Genomic DNA, 12798 nt, shown 5'->3' with positions numbered 1-12798 from the left:
CAATGGTCCCAGAACTCTCCATCAAACGCCACTCAAGCTCACCAACTGACTTGACCGTCGGAGGTATCACAAGGAAAATAAGCCCCGCCCTCTTATGGGTTCGTTCTTCTTGTTTATGCAGAAGAATCAGGAATTTCAGTCCAAGAATCAGGCATAAAGTCGGAGGAGGAGTTAGCCCCATCTCCCATCCTCTCTCTCTCTTCGCTGTCAGCGTAAAGATCTGAACTGCATCCATCAGCGGAAAGCTGTCATCGACTGTGTGATCTCGGACATCAACATCAAGTAAAGGTTGGTTTCATGTTAGTTAAAATAATATAAAGATTCAAATTAGTTGCAAATTATATTTGTTTTCTACAATTCAAATATTAACATGAAAATTTAAATTGGGTGTAGCCCATTTAAACAAACATCAAAGAAAATAATTAATTGTAATATTAAAGTTTAGAGACAAAAATGAGAAAAACTATTAAAGTGGAACTGAGGAACAAATATTAGTTAGAAAATAAGCCAAAAATAATTAATCGTGATATTTAACCACGTGCATTGCATGTGTATAAAACCTAGTTGTTAACAAATATTCGTGAATAGTTGTTGAATATTCGGATACTAATCGAACCAAATTCGAATACATGTTTCCTATTCGTTTCGAATAAAGATTCAAATATGAACCGAATACAAATACAAATACCTTGATCTTTGATTTGATTTTGGTTCATTTCCACCCTTACGACTCTTTCCGATTATTTTATAGGTGCAAAACTAAACAAATTAATTTGTACTGTGTAGAAACGACAGTAAGCAGTCAACAATTGGCTCATGCGAAGTTAAGGTTTTAACTCCTCTAAATTGGACAAGGGATGCCAATTTCTTTGATTGTCAATGATCTTGATAACATCCCAAGAAAGGGGGAAAATATAGGGGATTGACACTTGAGGCTTATGTCGTCCTTGATTCCACGATTATCCAAATGCTCTAAGCCAAGGGTCTATGCAATATATAAATAGAGCGAAAGGTTTTCTCAGTTAAGTTACCAATGACTATCACCAAGCATTTGGATCTTGAAATCATTGAAGCTATTGGCTATCACATTAGATCACAACGGTGATTCCACTAGTAGAAAAATGACCAATCTAGACGGAACAATCTAGACGGAAAAAATTTCCGTCTAGGTTGAATCAAACTAGACGGAAATTTTCCGTCTAGGTTGATCCGTCTAGTTTGGATCAAACTAGACGGAAAATTTTCGTCTAGTTTGCCAAACGAGACGGAAAGGTCAACCTAGACGGAAATTCCGTCTAGGTTGCCTCAACCTAGACGGAATTTCCATCTAGGTTGACCATACAACCTAGACGGAATTTCCGTCTAGGTTGAGGAAACCTAGACGGAAATTCCGTCTAGGTTGTATGGTCAACCTAGACGGAAATTCCGTCTAGGTTGAGGCAACCTAGACGGAATTTCCGTCTAGGTTGCCTAGGGAAATTTAATGCCACTAGCAGCCGCCACCACCCTAAGAGTCTCTCATTCTCTCTTACTTCTCCTCCCCCCACTTTCCCCCTCCCGACCCCCCTTCCCCGACCCCTCCCTCCGACTCCTCCTCCCGACGGCCCCCCCGCCCTCCTCGCCAGCCCGCCCCATCCCGCCGCCCTCGGAGCCCGCCCCTCCCCATTCGACCACCCCCCCTTTCCCTCCCCCCCTTCCGCACCATCCCCCTCCCCTCTTCCGCCACCCCCTTTCCCCCCTTCTCCCTCTCCCCTCTCCCTCTCAGCAGCCCCTCCCCCTTCCCTCCCCCCTCCCCCCGACGCCCCGCTTCCCTCCTCCTCCTCCCCCCCTCCGCCTCCCCTCCGCCCCTCGAGCAGCCCCCTCGATTCCCGTCCCCCCTCCCCCTCTGGCAGCGGACCCCCCTCCCCCCCCCCCTCCCCCTCACCCGACCACCCCCAACCCTCGAGGCCCCCTCCCGACCCCCCCTCCTCCGGAACCTCCCGACCCCCCCTCCTTCGGCGGTGTCCGTTGCGGAAATCAGTTTAAAAGGTATGATTTTTCTACTGAGCTTTAGAAATTTCAATTTTATTATTAATTATTGTTGAATTTGGTTAAAAACCCTAATTATGTTGAAAAATAAACGAGTTCAATTCTGAAAATCCTAACTTAATTAAATACATGTTAATTCATTTGAACAACACTAGTTATCATTATTGAGTTTTAAACACTTATAAACCCTAACTCATTTAAGTTTCATTCGTGCTATAAGTATGTGTGATTATTTAAGTTTGTGATGTGAAAATATGTGAAATAATTTTTTGTAAAAAATAGAGTGATATATAACACATTATAAATTTTTATAATGTGTTATAATCCAATTTAGGTGAATAAAAAAATAACGTTATCCCTAGACTTCCGTCCAATAATTATATCCAATTATTTGGACTTATAATATATGATATACGACTCAGATTTGGGTAGGAGACGAAGTTTTCTCCCAAAAATGAGCGTTTATTTTATATTATAGGAATAAAAAATTGGTACTAAAATTCATAATTATTGGATATGTCCTTCTCGGACGGGTTAGGAATATAGTTGTGCATACATCCAACTTTGTATACTTTGTATATTTTCATTCTTGAAAGTTTTGGTAGCACCTATTCGTTGTTCTCCGTGTACAATAAGCGTATGTTGTTCTGCGTTTCGGGCTATTGCTGATACGCATAATAACATCCGCACAGTGTACAGGGAGAACAGCGGGTAGGTGCTGCCGAAATTTTCAAGAAATGAAAATATACAAAGTATATGAAGTTGGATGTAGGCACTACTATATTCTTAATGGATAGAAGCCTTCCTATGACAGCCGCAAGATTAGTGTAATTAGTTTCTACGTACATTTTATATATATTTTATGTAGATAAATATTCATATTGTTAAATGATATATGAACGTATGTTTGAATGTATAAGAGTAATGGATGTATTAGTAGTTGTGAGACTAATCGTATTTAATAATTATATATAATTTACAGATGAGGATAATTCCTGACAAATCATGGATAGATATCCCTAGGCATCGTAGATTTCATGACACACGATACAAGGAGGGATGTGAAGCCTTCATGCGTTATGCGGAAATGAATCCGAGAAATTTAAGAAGCGGTGCTATGTACTGTCCTTGTTGTAGGTGTAGGAATTTGAAGCTGCTGAATAGAAATGATATACGGATTCACCTAATAAAATCAGGTTTTGATGAGAAATATAAATACTGGAACTGGCATGGGGAAGGTATCACTGAAGATGAGGATCCAAATATGTGTGTTGGTATATCTGGTGGCCAACGAATAGATAACACAGAAACAATGTTGAATGATATTTTTCCTCGACCTACAGAATATGATGTTGATGATAATGTCGAGGATGATATTGGAGACAAAAGTGAAGATGATAACGAAGTTGAAGCCGAAGAGGTAGGAGGTATCGCGAGTGTCGAAAATATTAATGATATGCATTCCTCCGCAGAAATAAAGCGAATAATGGAGCTACTAGAAGATAGTGAAAAGGACTTATATGAGGGATGTACCGAGTACTCCAGATTTTCATTTATGCTGAAACTCCTTCATATTAAGACACTTAGCGGTATGTCAGATAATTATTTTGAAATGCTTCTTGATTTGCTTCGAACTGTAATACCTGGAGGAGTGAATAGCATACCCCAAACAACTTATCAAGCTGAGAAGATTGTCTCTGCTCTGGGTCTTGATTATAATAAGATTGATGCATGTCCGAATGATTGTATTTTGTACCACAAAGCCAATAAAGACCTTCAAGAGTGTCCGACATGTGGAGTTTCTAGGTGGAAACAGCGCACAAATTCTTCAACAAGGATTACAACGGAGACAGGGATAACACAGAAGAAAATTCCAGTCAAAGTGCTTCGACATTTTCCATTGGCTCCTAGATTGCGAAGATTATACATGAACAAGGAAACGACAAAGAATATGAGGTGGCATAAGGATGATCGAGTAGACGATGGTAAATTGAGACATCCTGCTGATGCTTTAGCTTGGAAGTATGTTGATAAAATTTATCCTCGTTTTGCCGAAGATTGCAGAAATGTAATACTGGGTCTATCAAGCGACGGATTCAATCCATTTGGGGTAATGAGCTCTGGCTGGTCTACGTGGCCAGTTGTATTAATGCCATATAATTTACCTCCATTGTTTTGTATGAAATAGCCGTTTATGATACTTTCATTACTGATACCCGGTAAGCATGCTCCGGGAAATGATATTGATGTCTACTTAGAGCCTCTAATTGATGAGCTAAAACAATTATGGTCTGAGGGTATTTTAGCATATGATGCCCATTTAAAAGAGTCGTTTAGATTACGTGCTATTCTACTATGGACGATTAATGATTTTCCAGCTTATGCTAATCTGTCAGGGTACTCTACGAAGGGCAAGTGTGCTTGTCCTGTATGTGGTCCAGAATTTGAAGCTATTCAATTACCACATAGCCGAAAGAGTTGTTATTGGTTTAATCGAAGGTGGTTGCCCTTGAGTCATAAGTACAGAAAATTATCAGCTAAGTTTGATGGTACAGTTGAGAAAAGAATGAAGCAGCATCAACTGACAGGTACTGAGATCGTTCAATTACTTGAGGGGTTTCCAAAAGTTGTGTTTGGGAAAAAACGCTATTCTAAATTTAACACGCTCGGAGTAAGAGATTACTTAAAGTTAAAAAAGCCATTGAAGCGTAAGCGAAAGGTCCGTAAAATGCAAGTTGAGGACGAAGCCCAAACATTACCTAGAGGATGGACTAAATTTAGTATCTTCTTTCAGCTACCTTACTGGCAGAATCTAAAAATCCGACACAACTTAGATGTTATGCATATTGAGAAAAATATATGTGATAACATAGTATCAACTCTCCTACAAGATGCAAACAAGTCGAAGGATGATCTACGGGCGCGCCAAGATCTGACTGCTTTGAATATCCGAAATGATTTGCAAGCTCAAGACGTTGGCCTTAAAAAATTAAAGTTGTCTCTGTCTCATGTTACAATGTCAAATGAGCAGATGCAACGAGTTTGTGAAATTCTCAAATCGGTAAAGTCGCCTGATGGTTACTCTGCTAACATTTCAAATAATGTCCAGGTGCAAGAGAGAAAACTCTTAGGTCTGAAGACACATGATTATCACGTTCTTCTCCATCAATTGCTCCCTGTTGCAATTCGTAACAATATGGATAAAGAAGCGTCGAAAATTATTATTGAGTATTGTGGATTTTTCAGAAAATTATGCTCTAAAGTTATAGATGTAGATGACTTTAAGAAACTTGAAGCCGATGTCCGAGTTACTCTATGCAATATGGAAGTAATATTCCCTCCTTTATTTTTTACAATTATGGTCCATCTTACCCAGCATCTTGCAAGAGAGGCTAGAATCGCCGGTCATGTTACTTATCGTTGGATGTATCCGATTGAAAGGTAATTTACGATTTTTCTTATATTTATTAATTGTATATGCGTTTTTAAAATTACCGTGCTAATAATTAACTTTTATGATTATAAGATACTTGGGCTGCATAAAAAACAATGTTCGCAGTCGAGCTCGTCCCGATGGCTCGATAGCTGAAGGATACGTGGCTAACGAATGCTTTGTGTTTGCATCACGTTACATGCATAAGAAGAAAACCACATCTCAAGCACCTCAAAAGGAGAGGAAGCGTGAAAAATACCCGAGATCTCTCTTAGATCAAATTCATGCATATGTGTTGGAAAACCTTGATATGTTCGAAGACTATCGAAGGTAACAAATAAAATCTGTAATATAGATGAGAAATATTCATTTTACATATAGTTGTTTAGCAATACAAACTTATATATTGTTTATATAGGCGACATCTGGAGAAGCTTAAGAATGAAACAACCGGTAGGAATGCAGCGCACAATATTCAGAAAAGACATAAGAAAGAATTTTCTGATTGGTTAAGAATTGATGTAAGTGTTTTACAATTAATTATTGAACATTCATAATATAACATCACCTAAATATTCTCAAATTGTTTGTCTTAGGTTGAAAAATCACTTCTTGATGATACTACATTACCAGATGAAATTATTATCCATGCACAACGTCCTTATCACGAAGTAAGACGTTATAATGAGCATTTGGTAAATGAATATAAATTTCGAACGTTAGAGACCGATGATAGGAGGGTAACTTAGAACAGTGGAGTCATGAGTTTGTTTGCTCAATAATGTTTTTCAAGTATATTATGGCCAATTAGAAGATATTGTTGAGGTAATTTACGGGTTTGGTAAACCAAAACAATGTACTTACACGATGTTCAAGGTTCGGTGGTGTCCTGCAAAAAAGCAAAAGGATCATTATGGATTTACACTAGTCAATCTTCACCGAGAAGTATATACGGATGAGAAATTCATTTTCACAGAACAAGCTGATCAGTGCTTCTTTGTGAAAGATCCGAATGTCATGTCTGATTGGGTGGTTTTGTATAAGGAGCCAAGATCTGTTGTTTCTTCCTAATAACAATGAAAAAATATTGAAGAAAGTGAAGATAATTATAGTGAACCAATTGGTTCATCAAATGATGTTTGGCAAGAATTCTCTTACGCACAGAATGTGACGCTGGATGTAGGTATGAACTATATATGTTACACCACATTATCGATTTTTATCTTATCATAATAAAAACAATAATGTATTTCATAACAACATATCTCATGAGCATGTATACAATTTTTTCTTAACAATTGTCTTTATTAAATTTGCAGATGAGGAGAAGGATTAGGAGGCTCTTTGACCAGTCGGTTGATCGATCACGGAGTATCACCCCAGGTAGTGGTGCTGATGATACACTACCATCTCCGGATGCATGTATAAAAATTAATTAATACTTTAATAAATTTTTAGTTATCTAGCTCATAGTGTTCATTTGTTATAAAAATTAATTAATACTTTAATAAATTTTTAGTTATCTAGCTCATAGTGTTCATTTGTTGCAGATGCGGGATATTCATCACCCGGCGGTTCTGATGCAGCACCAGAACCATCCCCCGACACAGGTATTAAATATTTAATAATTGCTAATGGTCAATTAAAATTTAATGTTAATGATTCTTCTTTCTTATGTAGGTACTACTTGGACCCCGACATATCCATCATATACATTCCATACTGACTTGCGGCTAAAGACACAGGACTATCTCAGTTTACCCTTACCTCCGGACTCTCATAAGTCCAAGGCTGACTCAAGGAAGTACCACCCACGTGCTGCGAGAAAGTTACATGAAATGCTTCCTATGTTGGAGACTAGGAAAGCTGATGCACTCGCAACAAAAGATAGAGAGATAGCGAATGGTAAATTGTATAAATACTTTTAATTTTCATATTTGTATATTATATGATATATTAATATGTTGTTATTATTGTAGGTGCTAAGTCAGATCGCATAGAGGGACGATGTGGCGGAGGTAAGCTTGATTCTAAACAACCGCCAAGAGGAATGAGGGCCATTATTAGGTGGAATAGTTCTAATTTGCCCGTTGGTCCTTGGTCGACCCGATTGAATGCATATATTGGGGTTCTCGTGCATAGAGCGACCATTATCAACCCTTATTTTTATTTTCAAAAATTACCATGGACCGCATACGAGGCGATATGGACTGCGCTTATGGTAAGTGCATATTGTTTTAGATTTTTATTTATTAATAATTAGTAACTGATATTAAATTATCCTTACTAAATGTGTATGTAAATCTACAGGACTGCTTCTGCCTTGAGGACTTTGAGGGGGCTTGGAATTATGTGTTTAATGTCAAGGTTGAAGCAGTCCTCAAACAATAGAGGCATGAGATCAAACATGAAACCTATGACAGGTATGAGGAGGACTGGCAGAGGTTTTTAAACCTCGATGACCGAGTTGACGAAATTCATTTCACGGCTCTCCTCATGTATTGGGACATCGATGCCGCCAATGTTAGTTTCATGAAATTTAGTTTATAATTTTAAGATATTATTTCATTTTATATTTACAGATTTTTTTAAAGAATAAATCCACGAATGGGTCAGAAAATAGAAGAAAGAAGCTGCATAACCATCACTTGGGCTCACACTCCTACGCCAATCTGGAGGATGTTTATTGTCATGATACGGTATATGTCATTTAAAGATTTAAAAGATCTTAATGTTTAGTATGATTATGAAATCTCAAAATTTATAATATGACAGGGAAAATCATTAATGCCGATACACTTGAGGGCAAAAGCGGCATATGGTACTTTCCGTGAACAATATAGGGGTGATGAGAAGAATCAAGATAAGATCACATCAAATCTCGAGTTAGTGGTGAGACTTATACATATCTTGAGTAGTATTATTAATTCTATTTTGTTAACATTACGAGGAAACGAGAACACAAATAATATGGTCATTATCTTGAATTAACTATAAATTTGTGCTTTAGGAGGGATTTGAGACTGCATCTAAGGAGGCTGCATCTGTCTACTTGAATTAACTATAAATTTGTGCTTTAGGAGGGATTTGAGACTGCATCTAAGGAGGCTGCATCTGTCTACATTTCACAGGAGGAGGAACAAACCGAGCCGGACCCTCACATGCTTTCTGCATAGGAGAACATCAATCTCACACAGAACCTGATGGGTCATAATAGGTAAGGATGGTGAAAAATCGAATCAATTTGAATACTACATACTATTTATATTTGTTTACCATTATTGAATTTGAGAGCAAAGTTTAATATTTATTTCTCTCTAATAATAGGAGAGGAAGACATCCTCTGCATGGTGTCGGAGCTTCACCCGGTATAAGCATTAGATCGTCCACAACATCCTCCACACCATCTACATCGACGAGAGCAGCCACAAGCAGTTTCTAGGCTATGCCATTTGTCGCATGTATCTCTGCGTATCTGATTGACAAAATTGACCCGGAGCTGCATATTCAGGTGACTAATTAGATGACTAGAGTTGCGCTGACGGCGAACTCGATGGACGATCTCATGTGGTATGTTATACAATATTTAGGCGGTGCTATTCCTTATAGCGCGTATGGTGGTATCATACGGATCATTAGCTCGATTGGTGATAATTCCGGCGCTAGACAGAGTAGTGCTCAGGTACCTTATTTTTTCTTATATTTATAAATTCATTTTTATCTAATATGTTATCAAACACCACATAATGATTATTCAATTAAACATTCGGAGTGGAGATAATGGAGGGAGCAGCACCCGTTCTCGTAATCGGGATAGAGATATCTCCGCCGACGACGATGGATGAGGTTTTTTTATTTTCAATGCAATAAACAGTTTTATTTGTTATAACACTACATTTATTCATGTCGTGTATCCTATCTTAGTCATGTGCATTGTTAGTATATATGTTGTTAGATGTGTATTAGACGGAACTGATTGATGTATATTTTGAGGTGGATGGTTGGATTTGTACAATGTGTTGGATTTGGTTATATTTGGTTTTTGGATGGAATTGTTATGAATTTTGATTATAATTGGATGGTTGAATGTATTCACGTGTACAGTATTTTATGGATGTATTCAAATATTAATATAATTGTACAGGAAAGTATAAATTGTAATTAATTTTTTTTTGCTGGAAAAAAGGCAACCTAGACGGAATTCCATCTGTATTGAGTCAATCTAGACAGAATTCCGTCTAGGTTGTGAAAAACCAACCTAGACGGAATTCCGTCTGGTCTGACATACCAGACGGAATTCTGTCTGGTATGTGAAACTAGACGAAATTCTTTATTCCGTCTAGGTTGACTTCCGTCTAGGTTGATCAACCTAGACGGAATTCCGTCTAGTTTAATTCAATCTAGACAGAAGCAAAATAAACTACCCAAACTAGACAGAATTTCGTCTATATGAACTAATCTAGACGGAATTTGGATCAACCTAGATGGAAATTTCCGTCTAGGTTGATCAGTTTTCTACTAGTGTTCGTAACGTTTATGCTAATAATTTCTACGGGACGATGATTGTCGGATAATGTGCCTTAAGATATAGGATCTTACAATTATATTACTAAACTTGGACGTTGCTTGCTGATGCAAGGAAAAACCTGATTGATTGAATCTGTGAGATTGGACTTGATGTCACGGGTCACATGATCGTCCTAGATGGCTGGTGCTAATCTGTCCTTGAGATTGCCTGAGATAGACAGGAAAAGCGTTAGATTGCTAATGATGAGCCATACAACAATGTCCTTCCGATGCCTAAGTATGGTTATTGATGATTAAATTCAAAGTAGTAGATATATAGGTTAAGGTTTAGAGTAAAATTCAAGGATTGAAGGTTGGCGGTGTCGAGACTAGGATGTGTTTGGATTTCAATGGGGTTTAGGGAAGTTAAGGGAAACTAGGTGAGAGAATGGAAGGGAAGGGAAGTGAGTTCCCTTCCCATTGGTTACACCCCAATTTTGGGGGTAACAAATTTTATACTATTTACCGTTTGGCAAAGGATTAAGTGAGGGGTTAAGGAGACTTAACCCCTTCTTAACCTGCCAAACACAACAAATCTATATAAGGGTTAAAGTGAGTTAACCCTCCATAATTTGCCAAACATAAAAAATATAGAAGGGTTAAGTTAACCCCTCTAGAGGGGTTAAAATGAGTTAACCCCTCAAAATGAGGGGTTTACTAATACTCCTATTTAGATGGAATAAAAGTTAACCCTTCTAATTATAAAGAAAATAGTCAAAATTATTGTTATTCCCAAACACTAAAACTGATCATAAGGGCTAAAATAAAACTTATTTAACGGGTTAATAATTTAGTCATTCAGATTATCAAATGGGCTAAGTACATTAATCCTTCTCTTTAACCCCTCTTCATTAACCCTTTGCCAAACGGGGCTTAAGGGGTGAACCAATGGGAACTAGGGTGAATAACTTCACATCCTAAATGTTTCCAAACAAGGTGAATGGTTCCCCTAACTTTCCTTCACCCTTATTCTCCTCAATCCAAACAAGCCATAAACTAAGTATGAGGTCCCTTTACCTAATGGTAAGGTAGAATACTTATAGGGATTTTCCTAGGCAAATCAAGAAGTGCATGAATGGTAGTCACTTGGCGGGCAAGCAAGCCAACATGTCATGATCTCATTAGCTTCTGCCAACTCACATCTATAGATCAGTGTTGTTATGAATGTTGACCATTAAAGAGAATGGTTATTTGATTGATTTATCCAAACATGGTATGTTGAGGATAAAATACGATTCAAATCAATTACAAATCGTCATGAAAACAATTCGGACTAAAGCGAGGCATGATATTCGAACTAAGGTGAGTTTGACCGTCATGGGTCATCGCTACCTATCCGTCTTTTTACTTCAGATCTATAGGTCGTGTCTTATTTAATAAGCTAAGTGCGGATGTCCCACACTTTTAGGATAGGTTAAATTACCTAAGTCAATGTTGACATGCGTGTCTAGCCCAAGTGCAAAATTTACATCATACGCATAATTAAATGTGATTGTGATCAACATTTTTTTAAAGACTTTTGACGATTCTCTTGGAAAGTAATTTCTCCATTGGCAAATAAAAGTTGGGAGAATCCAATTCCGGTCTGTTTGGATAACTTTTCTTTGAATAACAAAAAGTGTCGTTCTCTCCGATAAAAGATTCCTGACCTCCATAATCCATTTGCGTAGTCTGTTACTGACCTATCGTAATTAGAATCCATTTTCCCTTGTTTTCTTCTTGTTCATTAATTTGAACTTGGAACCCTTTATCCCAGGGGTTTCTTTCACTCTATTTGTTTTAAAAAAAGTTCTCTGGGGAGAGTTTTATTGAAAAAACATTTTCTTTTGTTTACTTCAGGAAACCCCTCAACTTTGGGGACTTTGCACATAAAACCCGTTAAGTATTTCAATTCCACGTAACCCCTAGAACCTTGCGGAATCTTGCACATTACCCTCTGAACTTATTGTGATTCATTAAAACCCTTGAATATTTCCATTTACCCCCTCCAAAGTAACCTATTTAAGTCTAACGTGTAATGTGCCAAGTAAAGGAACAACAATGGGCAAAACATCCTAATAAAAAAGGTGTTATCTATAAAATGCCTATCTACAAATCAAGGCTTAATTTCCACTTTGGTATCCCAAAGTTACCTACCTTATATTTTGGTACCCTAAAATTTTTTAACACTTTGGTATCTCAAAGATTCAATTCTATTTTACTTTGACACACTTTGTTAGTCCACCATTAAGTAATCTAAAAAGAGCGAAACATCCATGTTTGATCATCAATGCTGAAATGATAAGAAGAAGCATATTTCTTATCAAATTTCACCTTTTCAAATTAGGATAACGTTAAACATTTAGTTGAAATCAGTTAAGAAGCCTAAACCATGAGAGGATGAGTAAATATGTTGAGAGAATTAATTTTTAAAAGAGGTGCATAATTGACCTAAAATGTATTACATAAAACATAATAAAATATAGATGAGGATATCAAAGTAAAATATAATTGAAACTTTGGATATCAAAGTGTAAAAAAAAAAAAAGAAAAAAGAAGAAGATCTAAGCACATAAAAAGTTCATAAAAATGGATAAAATATGGGTACCAAAGTGAAAATAACCAGCACAATGACACCTCGTCGCTTCTTGTCCTCTCTCGGTGTAAAAAAAAAAAAAGAAAAAAGAAGAAGATCTAAGCACATAAAAAGTTCATAAAAATGGATAAAATATGGGTACCAAAGTGAAAATAACCAGCACAATGACACCTCGTCGCTTCTTGTCCTCTCTCGG

The sequence above is a fragment of the Asparagus officinalis genome, chromosome 4 (assembly GCF_001876935.1).
Source record: "Asparagus officinalis chromosome 4, Aspof.V1, whole genome shotgun sequence".
Taxonomy (NCBI): domain Eukaryota; kingdom Viridiplantae; phylum Streptophyta; class Magnoliopsida; order Asparagales; family Asparagaceae; genus Asparagus; species Asparagus officinalis.
The sequence above is the reverse complement of the archived record's forward strand: the minus strand, read 5'-3'. Positions refer to the sequence as shown.